This window comes from Populus nigra, chromosome 1 (genome assembly GCF_951802175.1).
Source record: "Populus nigra chromosome 1, ddPopNigr1.1, whole genome shotgun sequence".
NCBI lineage: Eukaryota > Viridiplantae > Streptophyta > Magnoliopsida > Malpighiales > Salicaceae > Populus > Populus nigra.
This window is the reverse complement of record NC_084852.1, coordinates 4,817,313-4,834,773: the sequence shown is the minus strand read 5'-3', so window position 1 is coordinate 4,834,773 and position 17,461 is coordinate 4,817,313. Positions and strand designations below refer to the sequence as shown.

Sequence of the window (17,461 nt, the reverse complement as noted above, 5' to 3'; positions counted from 1 at the left end):
AAAATCAAAGAAATAAGGATACAGATACAAGTAAAACAGGCGCAGAGAGAATGGGAATAGGAATTCCATTACCTTAATTTGGGAAAATATGTGCGAAAAGCACTGGTACTGATTGCACAATGAAATAGCGGGAGGAAGAAATCATCAAAAGTCGTAAAACGTTCACATGTTTTGTGAACAAAGGAAAGGAAAGTGTTTTCCTTAAAATAAGGAAAGGAAAACACTTTCCTGACTTAAAGTGTATTATTTTCCTTTGACTGGAATTTGAATTTCTTTGACTAGTTTTCCTTATAGTTATCAAACATGGAAAAGTGGGGAAAATGGTGTCCAGGAAAATGAATTCCTGGAAACAAACAAGGCATTAGTTGTTAACAGCCATGCTCGTTTGATTTTATTTTATTTTATTTTATATTTTTCATGCTCTTGCAGATAAGGCAGGAAAGGAGGACCTGAAACCACGATAGCGAATAAGGAGGGAAATAGCGTGTTTGTTTTTTATTTTTTAAATTATTTTTTTATAAAATTATTTTTTGTATTCTAAATTAATTTTTTTTATTTTTATATTGATATTAAAAATAATTTAAAAAAAAATAATATTATTTTAATATATTTTTAAAATAAAAAATATTTTCAAAAACATCTACTTATTCAAGCACTTAAAATAAAAACCTTAAAATCACGGCATGATAAAAGGAGGAAGAAAGGAATGGGACAAAGAAGGAAGAAAATAAGGTCACGTAGGGGGCAAGTCTTGTATAAAATAGAAGATGAAAATTAGTATGAAAAAGAGGTTATTTGTTTTTTTACTGTGTCAGAGTGGGTTTTTATAATTATATTTACTTTATAAAAATATTAAATTAATATATTTTTAATTATTTCTTGTTATTATATATATATATATAATATTCTAATATGTTTTTAAATAAAAAATTATTTTAAAAAAATATGTATCACAATACTAAATTATAGTATAAATTAAAAGATAAAAGAGTTTTTTGTTTATTACTATTCACCGAGACTTATTTTATTGTGGACGTGGATATTAATAGTGAATTTTTTAAAAATTTTAAATTTGGTATTTGAATTTTTTTTTCATAATTAAATATCTTTTGCCCAAATTAAAACTCAATTGCATTTTGTTTTTTTAAGGATAAGAGTTGAATTCAAAGATAGATAACTGAAATGAAAAACTCGATAAAAATATGCGGCGACACTGTAATTGTTTGCAAAATTTATTTTAGTCCCTTTTCTTTTTGAGCTACCAAGTAACATGTCTCTATAATTTCTCAACATTCCATTTTATCCAGAATCTCGGATTATGCTCTAGGGACTAAACTGAAATTTTTATAAATTGAGAGACCAAACTGAAATTTCATCATCTTTAATCTCAAATCTAGAATTTTCACATATCATCTACTGATATAACAAGATTTATAACTCAAATTCACTATTTAAACAAAACCACAACTCAAAATCTTTCAAAATCAACTAAATAATTCATTATCTATAATAATAAACACATAATATTCAAATCAATTCATCAATCAAACCCAAAACACAATCTTCAAAACCCTAATATTCAACAAAACAGAAAATTAAAGCTAAGAAAAACACTTTTATACACATCAAAGCATAAATATTCTTACATTTTAATTTATTTTCTCTAACTCTCTTATACTTTCTTTATTTTTTTATCTTTTCTCTTTTTCTTCTTTCACTCTTACAGTTTTCTCTCTAGGAATTCAGATGTTTCTTTTTTTTCTATTTATGTTTATGAACTCTTTATTCAATTACTATAATACCGTTCATTCATTTATACCTACTTCTAATCCTTCAAGAGTTTTGTTATCTTTTTCTATTCACTTTTATTTTCAAATCATCACAATAAAATTGTATTCTTTTTATTAAGCTGTTAATTTATGCAGCTTTAGCTCTTGTTCTCTTTTCATGTTTAGCAACTCTGATCTGATCCATTTCTTTGCATGATATATAAGAGCAGGTTCTTACCTCTTGAAGTCTGCTGGATAAACCTATCAGCAGAAGATCATGAACCGATCCCAAATCACAGCTTCAATCCCCACCACAACCAATCTCCTCTTTCCCGTAGTCTTCCGCCCTAAATTGGGAAATGATCCAAAATCAACAACCGGTGCAGAGATATATAGTTTGAGTGAAAAGAAACGGCTGAAAGATGAAATGTGAAGGTTATGGTGAGAAATTAGATGACAAACTTAGTGTGTCCTACTAATGCTTTTGCTTTCATTGTTTCAAAAAGTAAAAGAGACATAAACATAATCATAAGAATCCTGTTTTTTCTATTTTTTCTCCTATTTATACATCAAAAAATGGCAGTTTTTCTTTTCCTTTCTTTTTAAAATCTTATGCCTCTGGGTGAGGAAAGTAGTGGAGCATTAGACTTTTTAAAAGACAACAAAAAGAAGCAATGTCTCATCTTTTGATATGGTGGTACAAGATACACCATGGTATGGTGGTCCTGCAAGATCAGTTTGTTGATGAAGATATCGAAAGATTCCAGTCTCCGTTCTAGCTAATGTTGGATGCAAGGCTGAAAGTTAAGATTATTTTAGAATATTGTTTTATCGGTGGTTTGTGGAGTAATTTACGATAATTTAATCTTTAAAAAGTCATTTAAAATAAAAAAAATAGATTTTTAATTAATAAATCTTTAAGTAACTATAAATTTATTTAATGAGATCTTCAGTAATAATTCTAGTTGGTTAGGCAATATAAACAGTTTTCACAAAGATTCTACTACTGATGTGTCCGTATTACACAGGAACAGAATGCTAGAGAATAACTTTCTTTTTTACAAAAAAAAGGTCGAGAATTTTCCTTAAAAGCATACACCCACAAAAGTTTAAAACACTTGGGTTTCTTTTTTATTTATTTTTGGTAAATTTTGTATGTTTAAAAATATCGTAATGAAAAACACAGCATTCGAAAAAAAACACAATTGAAATAAATCTAGATTATTCTTCTATTGTGTATCAAATTTATGATTTTTAATGGTCAGGGATTTTAAATCCGGTTTGGTGGACGACCCGATCCAAGAAATTCGAGTCACGAGTTTTGATTGGGTCACCCGAGTCAACTTTTTTTTTTTATAAATCAAAACAATATTGTTTTTTATTAAAAAAATAGTCAACATGTTACAATTAGGTTTTTTACCGATTCTTTCCGGGTCAACCGGATTACCAAGTCATTTGACTTTTTAACTTTTTTTATTTTTTTTTTAAACCCGATTTAATTCCAATCCTGAATCTAACCTGTAAGGCCAGACCAGATTTTAAAAATATGCTATATATGCAAACTCAGCTATCTCAATTATCAATTCTCACTTTTCAATTGAAAATGCTAAAGAATTCCCCATTGGTAGCCAAAAATGAACTCATCTACCCTTTGCAAGAATGGACTCAAAAGGTCAGCTAATCCACATAATTAAATAGTACTGTTACTGTAAACTACTAGGAAATTCATGGGTAGAGCCAAAAAGTTAACAATAGCATTGATTAGATCAAGTTTGGGGATCTTGCTGTTACTGTAAACTACTAGAGAGGACCTTGCTGTTAAGGAAATAACCATAGAAACTATGGAGCCCACTATTTATTAATCCATTTCTATTTACTACTTATTACTATTTAATTATTTCTATTTACTATAGTTTTGTTTGTTCAATTTAGCATACAGGTTTAACAAATATGATTCGCACTTGCAGCTGTGGTTGATCTGCTTCATATACACTTGGACCTCTTATTTTATTTTATATTGGTTGGATCCAAACTTAATCCAACACAAAATTAACATATTTATTATTTATTTAAGATAAATGATATCGCTTTAACATATTAGCGTACACTTAATATAAGGAAGATCGTTCATCAGCGCTTTCAGTAACTAAGAGTCAATCAGGTGCGTAATCAAGCTCATCTCATTACTTAGGATCTCACTCTCTCAATCTCCTATCTGGATTCTTTGCTTAGTCAGAGTTGAATCTTCTAATAAGGACAAGAAAGACTGGCATTCAGGTAAGGCATGATTCGGAAGATAGTGAATCTCTCCTTACTTGACTCTAGAAAGCTCTTTCTTTGCAAGTGGCAAGCAAGACTATGGTTAGAGGGAAGGAATAAGCAAGAAGGCAAGCATTAGTCTATGCAGTCTAGAATAGCTGTCTGTATAGCGCCAGTCTGCTATGCTAGTGAGTATCCTTAAATAATCTAGGGCCAAGCGTGCCAAGTAGCTCCCATAAGCTATTAGAGTAGCTCCTCTATCTAAGGTAAGCAGAGATCTTCCGATACCCCTTCTACGCTTGGGAAAGGGATCGAACGAGAAGCTTTGGCATGAAGTACGCGTGGGAGGCATTCAATAAGCATGGCATTGAACTAAATCCGCTGCATCTACAACCGCTGTTTTCAACATCTGCTGTGCAAGTGCAATATCCACTCCTATCTTTAGCTGGATTCTAACCTGTCAAGCAAGTGAAGTGAGCCGAGGAAAGGCAGTGAAGGTTCGACTCCGTTCGGGTGGGTGAAAGCCCTGGGTTGCGTAGAGAAAGGATAATAGAATTTTTTAATTAACATCTCACCGCAATAAATTTGACCATTTGCAACCATAAACAGTTGACACCTTATTAATATAATATTATATTTCGTAGAAAAATTATAGTGATTTAAAACAATTCATTACAATGTTCTAAATGTTTTTATATTTTATATTGGTTGGATCCAAACTTAATCAAGATTTTTAAATAGTGATTAATTCTCCTAAATTAAAAAATAGTAGTTTATTAAAATATTGATCAAATTCACATGAATTTAATAAACTGGTTATTAAATTCTAAAATGCATATTCATATATAATATTTTAATTTGTTTTTAAATAAAGAATATTTTTAAAAAGTGTGTGCCACAATACCAAATTATAGTATAAATTAAAAGAGAAAGGAGTTTTCTCTTCATCACTATTCACTTATATTCATTTCACTATGGAATATGGATATTAATAGTGAATTTTTTGAAAATTTCCAATTTGATACTCAATTATTTTTTTCACAATTGAGCTCTTTTCAATCCAAATTAAAGCTTAATTGCATTTTTTCAAGGATAAGGGTTGAATTGAAAGATATAGGATTGGAGTGAAAAACTCAACTAAAATAAGTTGTGGCTTTGCAATTTGTTTGCAAAGTTCATTTTAGTCCCTATAATTTTTCATCATTGTATTTTGATACTAAACTTTGTTTTTCTTTGTTTTTAGTTTTTTTTAGGAGAGAGAGAGGATCACCATATTTTGTTTTAGAGAGAGAAAGTTGTTGTTGGGGATTTTAACCACCAATTTTCTAGGTGATTTTGGTTAAAATGGACTGAAAACAGGTTGTGGTTTCCAACTAGGTTTTTTATCAAATTAGTCAAAGTTTTTTTTAGTTTTTTTTTTTTAAAAAAACAATTCAACAAGAGAAAAGACTTGTAAAAAAATAGAATTACCGAAAGAAACTCAAAAAAAAAATCAAACTCAAGCAATTAAAAATAATTTTCTATGATGACCATCTCTGTATCACAGATTCAGGTAAATATGATTGACCTATATCATAAATAAAGCCCTGCAAACAATTAAATTATGCTTCAAAAGCAACAAGACAAGGTATAAAGTATACCAACAAAAATAGTTTACTAACTGACACTTGTGAGTTAAAGCAGTAATTCCCATTAAAAATGCATTTTGATGACATAATTAAGATCATTTAGAGACAGTGTCAAACAAATTAAAAAAAAATAATGTGTAAAATTACTCACCTAGCAGAGAGAAACGAGTGAAAGGTGCAGGATAATCACTTAGACGTGTAAAATTACTCACCAGGCAAAAAGAAACGAACGAAAGGTTCAGGGTAATCACTTGGACGTCTCCATGGATGATACCAGCTCGCTTCCAACAACAAATATAATTAACCTAAGCTGTGATAGGTCAAAGTTCTTTTTAGTTTTCTTTAAAAAAAAAAAAAAAACAGATCAATAAGGGAAAAGACTTGCAAAAAAGTAGAATTACTGAAGGAAACTCAACAAAGAATCAAACTGAAGCAATTAAAAATAATAGTCTATGATGACCATCTCGGTATCACACATTCAGGTAATATGATTGACCTATAACAATATTAGAAAACAAAAAGCTAATAGATGGTCGCCACGTGTTCAACTTTATCTACCCTTAGGAAAGGATAGAAAGTGGGAGAGAGAGAGGTTAAAAGGCTTTAAAAAAAAAAGAAAAGGAAAGACAGAAATAAAAGAAAGGTTGAGACAAGAGAGGGACGAGGAAATAGAAGAAGAGATTTGTCAAATAACCATTTTAATTTAATATTTTAAGATATTTTAGAATATAATTTATATTATTTTCTAACATATCCCATTAAGTGAAAGTTTTTTGGCTTGAAACTTGTACAGATCTACATTATCCTGTGCTTAATTTTTATCAAATAAATGGAGATGGTGAGATTCGAACTCGTGACCGCTTGATCATCAAAGTTCTGATACCATGTTAAAGAACCATCTCAACCCAATAGTTTAAGCTGTTAGGTGAGGTTTCAGGATATGATTTATATTATTCTCTAACAACATTGAAGGAGGCAGAAATAGAAGAAGACATTGAAAGATCGGAGGAGAGTAAAGAAAACAATATGAATATGTGATGCTCGTTTATCTATTTGATTGGGATTTTTTTTGTGTCTTTTATTTGGAATTCTTTGGACACTTTAATAATATAATAACAAAAAAATATTAAAATTATTTTTATTTTTTCATGCTCTTATAAATAATGCAGGAGATGAGGACTTGAAATCACGGTAGTGAATAAGGAGAGAAATAACGTGTTTGTTTTTTTTAAAAAAGTATCTTTTAAAAAAATTAAATTTTATTTTTACTTGAAATTAATTTTTGAAAAAGCTAGTTTGAAAATTAATATGAAAAAAAGAGGATAATAGAGTAGTTGTCCAAATCAAAACACATTAACATAGGACAAAAACAGGGAGAGAGGCTATTTGTTTTTTTAACTGTATTGGTTTAATAAGGTTTATATAGTATTTTATAAATATTTTGGATAAAAATTTTAAAGGGTTCTAAATTATCTCTGTTACCTTCCCTTAATTTTCTAGACAAGTAAAAGGAGCTAAACTTATTCCCGACCAAAACGTCAAGAATTTCAGTAGAACAAAAGAAGAGATCATTACTTGACCAAAAACAACTAGTCAGCACCCAAAGAAACCGAGTGAATGAGAGAAAATTAAAGACTAATAGCTAGAAAACAATCAACAGATCCAAGAATTTTCTGTATGGTTTCCAAGAAAATGAAACGAAACGAGCAGCACAACCCTCTTTCTCCTCCAAGAAAAGAAAGAAAAAGAAAAGAAGGAAACAAAGAAAGTCAAACTTGGCTCCTCTTTTAGTGTAAAAAAAAAAAACAAAGAAGTGGGCAGCCTTTTTTCTGCTGTTCATGTGGTGTTCTGCTGTTCACGCGGACTAAGAACTCCTACCATCGTAAAATCATATAATTAAAACACAACAATAAAAAAGTAATAAGCAGCTAATTATGTGCCAAAATCAGAGAAACAAGGATACAGAACGTGAGAGTGAGTCATTGCAAGTAAAAGAGGCGCAGAGAGAATGGGAATAGGAATTTCATTACCTTAACTTGAGAAAATAAGTGGGAAAAGCACTGGTACTGATTGCTCAATGAAATGGAGAAGGCCTTTAGCTCTCTATGGAATCCAGCTTCAAAAGCAACAAGGCAAGGTATAAGCATTTTGATGACATACTCAAGATACTATGCGTAGTAATATATAGTAATATAGAGACAGTGACAAAGAAATAAAGAAAAATAATGTGTAAAAGAACTCACCTAGCAAAGAAAGAAACGAATGAAAGGTTCAGGATAATCACTTAGACGCCTCCATGGATGATACCAGCTCGCTTCCAACGACAAATATAATTAACCTAAGCTATGATCGGTCAATGTTTTTTTTAGTTTTCTTCTTTTTTTTTAAAAAAAAAAACAGATCATCAAGGGAAAAGACTTGCAAAGAAGTAGAATTAATGGAACGAACACAACAAAGGATCAAACTCAAGCAATTAAAAGTAATTGTCTATGAGTACCATCTGTGTCACACACTCAAGTGAGGAGAGAAAAGAAGGAGACAGAAAGGAAAGGGACAAAGAAGGAAGAAAGTAAGGTCACGAAGGGGCCAGCCTTGTAGAAAGAAGAGATTATTACGTGGCAAGGGCCGAGTGCCAAAGGGTAAAAGTATCAATGAACATGGCAGTAACAGGTTGGGAATGTGACGGAATGCCAAGTGCCAAGTGACACAAACGAAGCTACCCCTTACCTCCTCCTGGGAAGGGATGTCAGACATACAGCCTTTTTCAATTCATTAATGTCGATCTCTGTTTGTCTTCTAAAACCTACTCCCATCATGTACATGTATTATATTCTTAAAATTGCTCTATGGGATTGCAGGCCATGCTCGTTTGATTTTTTTTATAAAAAAATTATATAGCGTTTTTTTTACCTTTTTTTTAGTATTTTTGAAAAAAAAAAATTTTGTTAATGTTTTAATTTTTATATTATTTTGATATAATTTTGAAAAAACAATATTTTAAAAAACAACTACTAATACATTCTTTTTAAGTTATTAAATAACCAGTCCCTATAATTTAATTTCCAACATTGCATTTGGATACCAAACTTTATTTTTCTCTTTTTTAAGATTTTTTTTGGGTGAAGAAGAGAGAAAGGGTCGCTGAATTTTATTTTAGAGAGAGAAATTTGTTCTTAAAAAAGATTTTGGCTACCAAAATCATTGATTTTTGTGTGAACTAATTCAATATAATGAAAGGAGTTAAGATTACGTGTTTTTTTTACCTTCAAAACACCTAAAAAAAGATCTGAACTATGGAATTTTTTTTTGTTTTTAGGTTGAATTTGAGTTTTGAGGTGATTTTTTATGTTTTTAAAGGTCATGTATTGGTTTAATAATGTTTTTAGAGTATTTCATAAGTATTTTGGGGAAAACAAAATTTCAGCTTGATTTTCCTATAAATTTGAGATCCTTCTTGGCTTGTTTTTTCCATGTTAGTAGCCTTAATTTTATTTTTTATTTTTGTTTTAGAAGAAAAAGGAGTGAATTTAGAGAACAATCCAAAATGGGTTACAACATATTAAATAATTTAGTTTTCATAAATTACAGTGTAAAGTTCATCAAGGCAGGTGTGAAAGATTTTCGTTGGATCTATTGCCATTCTGTAATAAATTTCGAAGCACAGAAGCTGGTAGCAAGTGATACCATGGTCAGCACTTGACTTCCATACATGTCCAAGAAAGAGAATGAATATGAGAACTTTCCTTCGGTGGGGTGAAGCAAAATTTAACTCATTGCTTTAAAAATCATCCCCACTGTTTTTTATTTTTTCAGCCTGAATTTCAGGGAAGGCAGCCGGATTGACAGTGATTCTACCACATACTATAAATGTATTGCAGCAAAGGGCTCACATGCAGGTTAACACAGCTGTTGTTTTTCTTTGGGCTCACATGCGCACATGCAGGTTAACACAAAATACAGAAGCTTGTAAATTTGTTAACTATTCTTTTTATAAAAAAAAGTACATGTAAGATTCCCAACGTAGATCGTAAGACTAATATATTTGTATTTTGTACATTTCAAAAAACAAAATTCATATATTTACATTTTGTAAAGCTGTGAGGTCCCGTCCACATGCATGGGGAGGATCCCACTTGCAACTATGATTTTAAAATAGTTGTTGATGATAATGCTCAACTGCGTAACGCTTTTACCTTTCGGACACTTGACTTTGCTATGTCAAGAGATGAATTTAGTGCTTTCTATTTGGTCAAGTGGAAGGAAACTCTCGGAATCTGTTCTGCTTGCCATTTAATCTTCTCAGTAAACAATTCGGTCATCACAAGTTAAATCTCAAACCAAATAGAACACATATACGAGACCTTTTGAATCATCATGCTCAAGATGTACTGAATATTTTTCTCGGCATCAGAGAAATTAGAGGGAAAAAAAACAGCAGATAATCTATCAGACCAGACCGCAGCTATGATACGAGGTAGTGTTATAACTGATGGCCTTATAAGAGGTGATGTTATAGAAATATGGTTATAAATGCGATGAATATAAATTAGAATTATGCCGGTCAACATTGAATCATAGATGAAGAATCTAATGCCATCTATTGAAATTTCCACGAGGAAGAGTGTATTACGACATCGGAGGGTTCATCACAAAATATTAAAGAACAAAGGGGGAATATATTTAAAGACTATGATTTTACTTTGGATCTATTTGAATATCCTCACAACATTACACTGTGTGATGTCATAGTGATTTTTTATAAATAAAAATGTAATAAAATAATTTTTTTTTTAATTTGGTGTGTTTTTTTTGTGTCAATTTGAGGTTCTGTTTCTATTACATATGCCCTTCAAAAAACAGAGGCATAATGGTTTTGAAATAAGCCTAGCAATGCAGTTTGAGATCTGGAATAGCTAGCAAAAATTGGGTCATTTAATCATCTACAATATAAATGTAACAGTTACTGGATAGACAAGGATTATGCGCCTAAAGCTTGTATTACTTTTTTTTAAAAAAAAACATATGTATGATGAAGAGAGGGAGATTGCATTTTTTTTATATTTTTTTAAAAGCCACGCCATAAAACAAATAAAATTAAAAACATAACCTTTTATTATAAGCTTTAATAAATTAATGAAAACAGTCATATCTCTCAATTTTGACCTCCTTGTCACCCACCGTAGACTGAACCGTGCTAATGTTTTGTTCAGTTGTAAAGCAAAACAGACACATTGATCAGCGAATTAAATTATTAACAATATATCCTTATACTTTTCTTATGACCAAGCTATAAGTCCCATGACACAGTATTCTCTAAAAAGCCAAGGTCATGTATTTCTATGTTTTCTAAAGAAATTAATATTTAATTTAATTTATATTCTTAATAATAATTTTAATTCGAACAACACGACAGCAGAACACCAAATAATTTATTGATTTTACTCATAACACAACACAATTATTTCTTATTAAAAAATTTGATATGGTTAATATCACAACAAAACACAAAGCAAAATCCTATCCTTAAACGTGCATTAAATTTTACTACTTAGAATTTATTAATTTGTATTATACATGTACGTCGTATATTATCTTTGAGGCTTGTATGACCTCTATATTAGATATCCCCCCACCCTTTTTTTTTTAATAAAAACGTTTCTTTCAATCAATTAATTAAAATAATATTTAAGTGATTTTTAATTATTTCATTGTTTTCAAGAAACATAAGCCTTTTATTATGATATTATTGATTAATTTATAAATAATTATGTATTAGCATAGTAGATAAAAAATTTAAAATGATTTGCTTATTAATATTAAAAAAGAAAGAACCGGAGGAAACAAAAAAAGAAGAAGGAAAACCGCAAGGGAGGATGAGAAAATCACCAAGTACTCCCTCAAAATTCTTCCAAGTTTGGGAGGTAAGAGTAACCCTTTACCCTTCAAACTTGTTATATGAGGTGTTAGGTTGTACGAGAAGAAAGCCCAAAATGAAGTGATTTAGGATTCTTGAATTAAATTAGGGCAAATAAAAAATCAATGTAAATACTTACTCTAGAGCATAAATAGTCTAGGAACAGAACATTTTTTAACTAGGATTGATGAAGGTGGGAGTTGTTAGGAAACCCCCACCATTTGGCCAAAAGAAAACAAATATGAGGGGAGGAGGAGTCTTCAATGGTATTATACTAATATAATGATGTTCTATGTTCAATGATAAGGATTGATGAAGTGTGCACTAAGTTAAATCATTTTTAACTTCTTTCCATATCTCTTGATTTGCACTTATATGCTTTATGCTGGTGATTTAAGTTGTGTGAATCATGTTATCATGAAAATAAAAAAAAAAAAGAAGAAGAAGAAGAAGAAGAAAGATTTGATGTCTTGATAAGAAATGAACTTTAATTGTTGGTTCCTAATAGAGTTTATACGCAATAGAATCCTATGATGTTAAAAAGAAGCATAGGAAATGTTTGATTAGTGGATCAATCCATGAATTCAAGTCTGGGCAGTTCGGTAATGGAAATCCCAACACGCATTTGACTTAAAGATGATAGAAATTGTTGTAATGTTTTATATAAAAGTAGTAGAGGAATGAATTAGCTAACATTTAGCACTAGTCTTGCCTCAATTTGGAGTTATATAGAACTTTATATATGAGCAACATACCATTAAGAGGTCAAACTATTCGTAATAGGATATTTTGGTTATCAAAATTAAAATCATCATTAGAGAAGATGATAGAAATTGTTGTAATGTTTTATATAAAAGTTGTAGAGGTAAATGAACCATATTGCAATATTAAATATCTTGATTTATATTTGTCTCTTAATTTTTCCACTTGCGTTTTTAATTATCGGTAATGACTTTGTTTTTCCATTTACTTACACAATGGTTCGTGCTTTGTTTAATTCGATACATGCATAAGTTTTTCGATTTACATTTAAGATTTTTTTAATGTAAAAAAATACGTTGAGAAATTCTTATTCTTATAATTTAGTCATTCTCAATGTTTTTTATTATTTGTTTTTTGCCTTTTTCTTTTAAAAATGTTATCTCCTTGGTAAGGAATCCTTGGTTCCCAACGGCAACTGTAGCAGAGTTGACTGTTGCGTAAAAACAAATCTCTAAACTCCACCGAAAGTAGTGGAGCATTAGAGTTTTTAAAAGACAAAACGGGGACAAGTGGGAGACGAAGAACAAGACAACAGTAGGTGGTCTAAGATACACCGTATATATGATAATAATAAAACAAGCCTTTAAAACAACTCTGAAAACAAAAATTTTTATAATTCATAATTTATAAACACATGCGATAAAATAAATCATACTGCATGTTTTCATTTGGCATTTAATTCCATGAACATGATTTTTTTAGATTAATATAGATATCTGGGTCAGCTCACTACAACATTATCCAGTGTTACCGACGGACTCATTCCGTCGATGACAACAATGAAGTCCGTCGGTGAAAATAATACCGACGGCCTCACCGACGGAACACGTCCGTCGGTAAAACAGTCGTCGGTAAATCCCATTTCCGTCGCTAATTCTGTTGTAAATAAAAAAAACCACCCACCGACGGAAACGCCGACGGGTTACAGACGGATACGCGCGCGCCCAAAAAAAAGTTTCCCGCGGGAACATTACCGACGGAATCAATCCGTCGGTAATGTCAAGGGTAATTACCGACGGCATTACCGACGGAAAGTCCGTCGGTAAATATGGCATGGCTGGTAATTTTTGTGCAACTCTCTGTGTAATACCGACGGATATTATCCGTCGGTAATGCTATCAGAATTTAATCACCGACGGATTTAATCCCGTCGGTGATGCCGTCGGTAATGATGGCATGGATGGTAATTGTTCGCCAACTCTCTGTTAAATACCGACGGATACTATCCGTCGGTATATCCGTCGGTAGGTATTTAAAATATATATAAAAAAATTTATTAATTGTAAAAAACCTTAATAAACAAATAGATTTATGCATTAAACATTAATAATGTAAAAGTAATGTTAAATAATATTCATTACAAATTTAATGTGTTTAAAAAGCAAAATTAAACTAGAATAGCGGCGGAGTTGGAGGAGGAGGAGGCTGGTTGTTCCCGGGACCATACGGCCAAAAAGAAGCTGCACAAGTATCGTCACCCATCTTTGATCTCATCTCCATGACTATTTGAAGGAGCTCATCATAATTCGTCGAGAGTTGTTGATATTGTTGTTTCAACGCAATGAACTCCTCAGACTGGGTGTTCGATATTGATGGAGAGCTTCCAACAGTTGAGACACTACGAGTCGACCGCAAGTTGTCAGCCGTAGTGTTGGAGAGCCCGTAGACCCTATTTTTATCGGGTCCACCAGACAATCCCGCCTCCATCCACAAATCTGGATCGAAATCTGGATGGGTCGACGGATTGTCCCCATATCTCTCCCTCAACTGGCTATTATAGGTGTCCTGAAAATTCCATCGGTAAAAAAATCATCAAATGCAATTCAAGATGCAATTCAAGAAAATAATAACTTACAAAATAAAATGAATGAACGAACATACCACGAAGTGCTGAGCACGGTTGTCCACGAACTGCTGCACCCCCTTTTGGCGGTCTTGACTCCGCACATGCGTCTCTAGAAACATCTCCATTGGACTCGGTTCACGTCCAAGAGACGCAGCCTGTAAGGAAAAAATAGGTTGAAAGTTAAATATATTATAAGGAACGACAAATTAATTAACGATATATTTCATTAAAATTAATCTTACCATCCGCTTTGCATGTGCGCTGAATGGGACGGATCCGCCAGTGTGCGTGGTCACCGAACCATAAATTTGCCGGTTCCGGTTGTCGGCGCCAGACTGTGAGCGCTGTGAGAACCGCTCTGAAGTCACGTGCTCAATATATGCCGTCCATATTTCCCCCGAGATGAATGGCGGTTTGAATTCCTGCCAAACTGCCACCTCATTCCATCCTTCAAGACCGTTATCCCTCGCATGTCTTTTTGATTTTTTTTGGGTGTCATACCAAAAATCACGCAACCTACTTCCATAGTAACAAATTAGAATTTAAAACATAAAATTATAAAACAAAAATAAATATTATTTTCGATGTTACCTAGTTGCCGCGTGATTCTCCCATACCCTCCTCACAACATTGTTGTCCGCCCTATCCCACTCAAATTTGTTCTGTGTATATAAATAATTCATATAAAATAAAAATAGTACAAGATATAAAATTATAAAAATTATTTATTAAAAATTAACACCGACCTGAAATCGCTTAAACCATGCATCGATATTAGGTTTCCACTCAGGATGTTTGGAAACCTGGCTCCATTGAAACAATGGAATCTCCATCGACGATTTAAACGCCAATGTTATAGTCCTTGCAGCCTCAATGTTTGTGAACCTAAAATTAAATAAAAGTAGTAATTAATATTAATTAGTTGTTCATAAATTATGTTATAAGTATATATAAAAAAAAACTAAAACCTAAACAAACTTACATTGAGAGGTCATCCTTCCATTGTGCCTGGTACTTGCGGGTGAATTGACCCCGCTGTGAAGGCACACCGCTTCTGCGCTGTGAAACCGCGCTAGAAGAGGCAGCATCACAAGTTGGCGTAGATTCCTCGCTGTGATCAGCACCTAAGGATACGTCCTCCTCAGTGCTAGAAGAACTAGCTGCAACCGTCTTCTGACGACGTGCTGTAGATTTCATTCTACGCATCTACACAAATGTATACGAATAATTACATAATTAACTTCGATTATTTAAAAAAAAATTCGACAGAGTCTCCCCTGTACTGGGGGGTCCCAAGTTGTCGATAAAATCATATTACACTTCCAATTTTATTTCACATCCCGATCCAATCATCCTGGATCTTAACTCAACTCATCATCATCAACACAACATTTTATTCAATAACATCATATAGAATTACAACTATGAACATTCATTGTTAAATTGATACTAACATTATATTTAAGTCATACAAATATCCTAAATTAAGATAAACTAATTAAATGCAATTCTATATATATAAATTAACATTTTTAAAATAAATCAACAATAACAATTATATTTATAAATTAACATTTTTAACATAAATTCAACAATAACAATTATAGCAATACAAACAATAATATCCTAAATTAAGATAAACTAATTAAATGCAATTCTATATATATAAATTAACATTTTTAAAATAAATCAACAATAACAATTATATTTATAAATTAACATTTTTAACATAAATTCAACAATAACAATTATAGCAATACAAACAATAATATCCTAAATTAAGATAAACTAATTAAATGCAATTCTATATATATAAATTAACATTTTTAAAATAAATCAACAATAACAATTATATTTATAAATTAACATTTTTAACATAAATTCAACAATAACAATTATAGCAATACAAACAATAATATCCTAAATTAAGATAAACTAATTAAATGCAATTCTATATATATAAATTAACATTTTTAAAATAAATCAACAATAACAATTATATTTATAAATTAACATTTTTAACATAAAATTCAACAATAACAATTATAGCAATACAAACAATAATATCAAAACTAAAAAACTAAAATTAATAAATCAAATTAAAAAACTAAAAAACACTACACAACACACAACATAAACACAAAACAAACAATACACAAAACTAAAAAATATTATATCAATTCAAAATAAATTTGGGAATAAAAAATGCTTACCTTAATAATGTGTTGAATTTAAGATTTTATCTACAAACAATATACAAAACAAAGAACACCAAAAAAAATAATCATAATTAAAATAAAAAAAATAAAAAGATAAAGAAAAAAAATACATACCTTTTAAAACTACCACCAAAACAATAAAATCCTTCTAAAAGCTAAATATAAATGAGAGAAGAAGAGCAAGGGAGAAGAGAAAGGGAGAAGAGGAGAAGAGGAGAAAATGAACAAAGTGGGGGGATGGGCGGTATATAAAGCAATATTTCCGACGGAATTTCCGACGGAAATTAATTGCTGTCGGTGCAATTAATTTCCGTCGGTAATTCCGTCGGAAATTAATTACATTCGCACCAAAAAGTTTGGAAATCCCGCCAAACTTTTCGATCCGTCGGCAAATCCGTCGGAAATGCCGTCGGTACGGGTGCAGACGGACACGTGTCGCACATGCGTGATCCGTCGGTAATGCCGTCGGTAATAGACGTCGGAAAGTCCGTCGGTAATAGTGCAGGCGGACACATGTCAGACATGGGACAAGCCGTCGGTGATTCCGTCAGTAGTGGACGTCGGAAATGCCGTCGGAAAGCCGTCGGCAATTCGTCGGTGAATGTGGCAAAATCCCGTAATTTTTTTGCAACTCTCTGTGAAATACCGACGGTTTATCTTCCGTCGGTAAATCCGTCGGTGAATGTGGCAAAATCCCGTAATTTTTTTGCAACTCTCTGTGAAATACCGACGGTTTATATGTCGTTGGTAAATCCGTCGGTGAATGTGGCAAAATCCTGTAATTTGTTTTGCAACTCTCTGTGAAATACCGACGGTTTATATGCCGTCGGTAAATCCGTCGGTGAAAAGGTAAATTTTTCTTATTTTTTTAATGTAACCCTCTTAAAAAATCTTGAATTGCAATCTTACAACACACACAACACAATAACAAAGGCTGACCCTTAAAGAAGAATAAATATTTCATGTTTCAAATTATTACATTATAAAAATAAGGCTTTATAACATGTTTAGTTAGTCGGAATTTTCATCTTCGTCCTCTATTGAATTGTTATCATCAGCTTCAT

At 31.5% G+C, this 17,461-nt stretch overlaps 2 long non-coding RNA genes across 2 annotated transcripts; both read right to left on the bottom strand.

Moving 5' to 3' along the window:
• Positions 1-3: 3 nt before the first annotated feature.
• LOC133706229 (uncharacterized) lies at positions 4-8,243 on the bottom strand. The gene is made up of 4 exons (XR_009844469.1): positions 7,900-8,243; positions 7,687-7,772; positions 5,869-5,966; positions 4-2,184 (listed from the first exon to the last, which is right to left on the bottom strand). It is a non-coding gene; the product is annotated as an uncharacterized LOC133706229 (long non-coding RNA).
• Positions 8,244-14,685: 6,442 nt separating this feature from the next.
• LOC133696676 (uncharacterized) lies at positions 14,686-15,307 on the bottom strand. Its single transcript, XR_009842718.1, has 3 exons — positions 15,161-15,307; positions 14,925-15,063; positions 14,686-14,840 (listed from the first exon to the last, which is right to left on the bottom strand). It is a non-coding gene; the product is annotated as an uncharacterized LOC133696676 (long non-coding RNA).
• Positions 15,308-17,461: the final 2,154 nt, after the last annotated feature.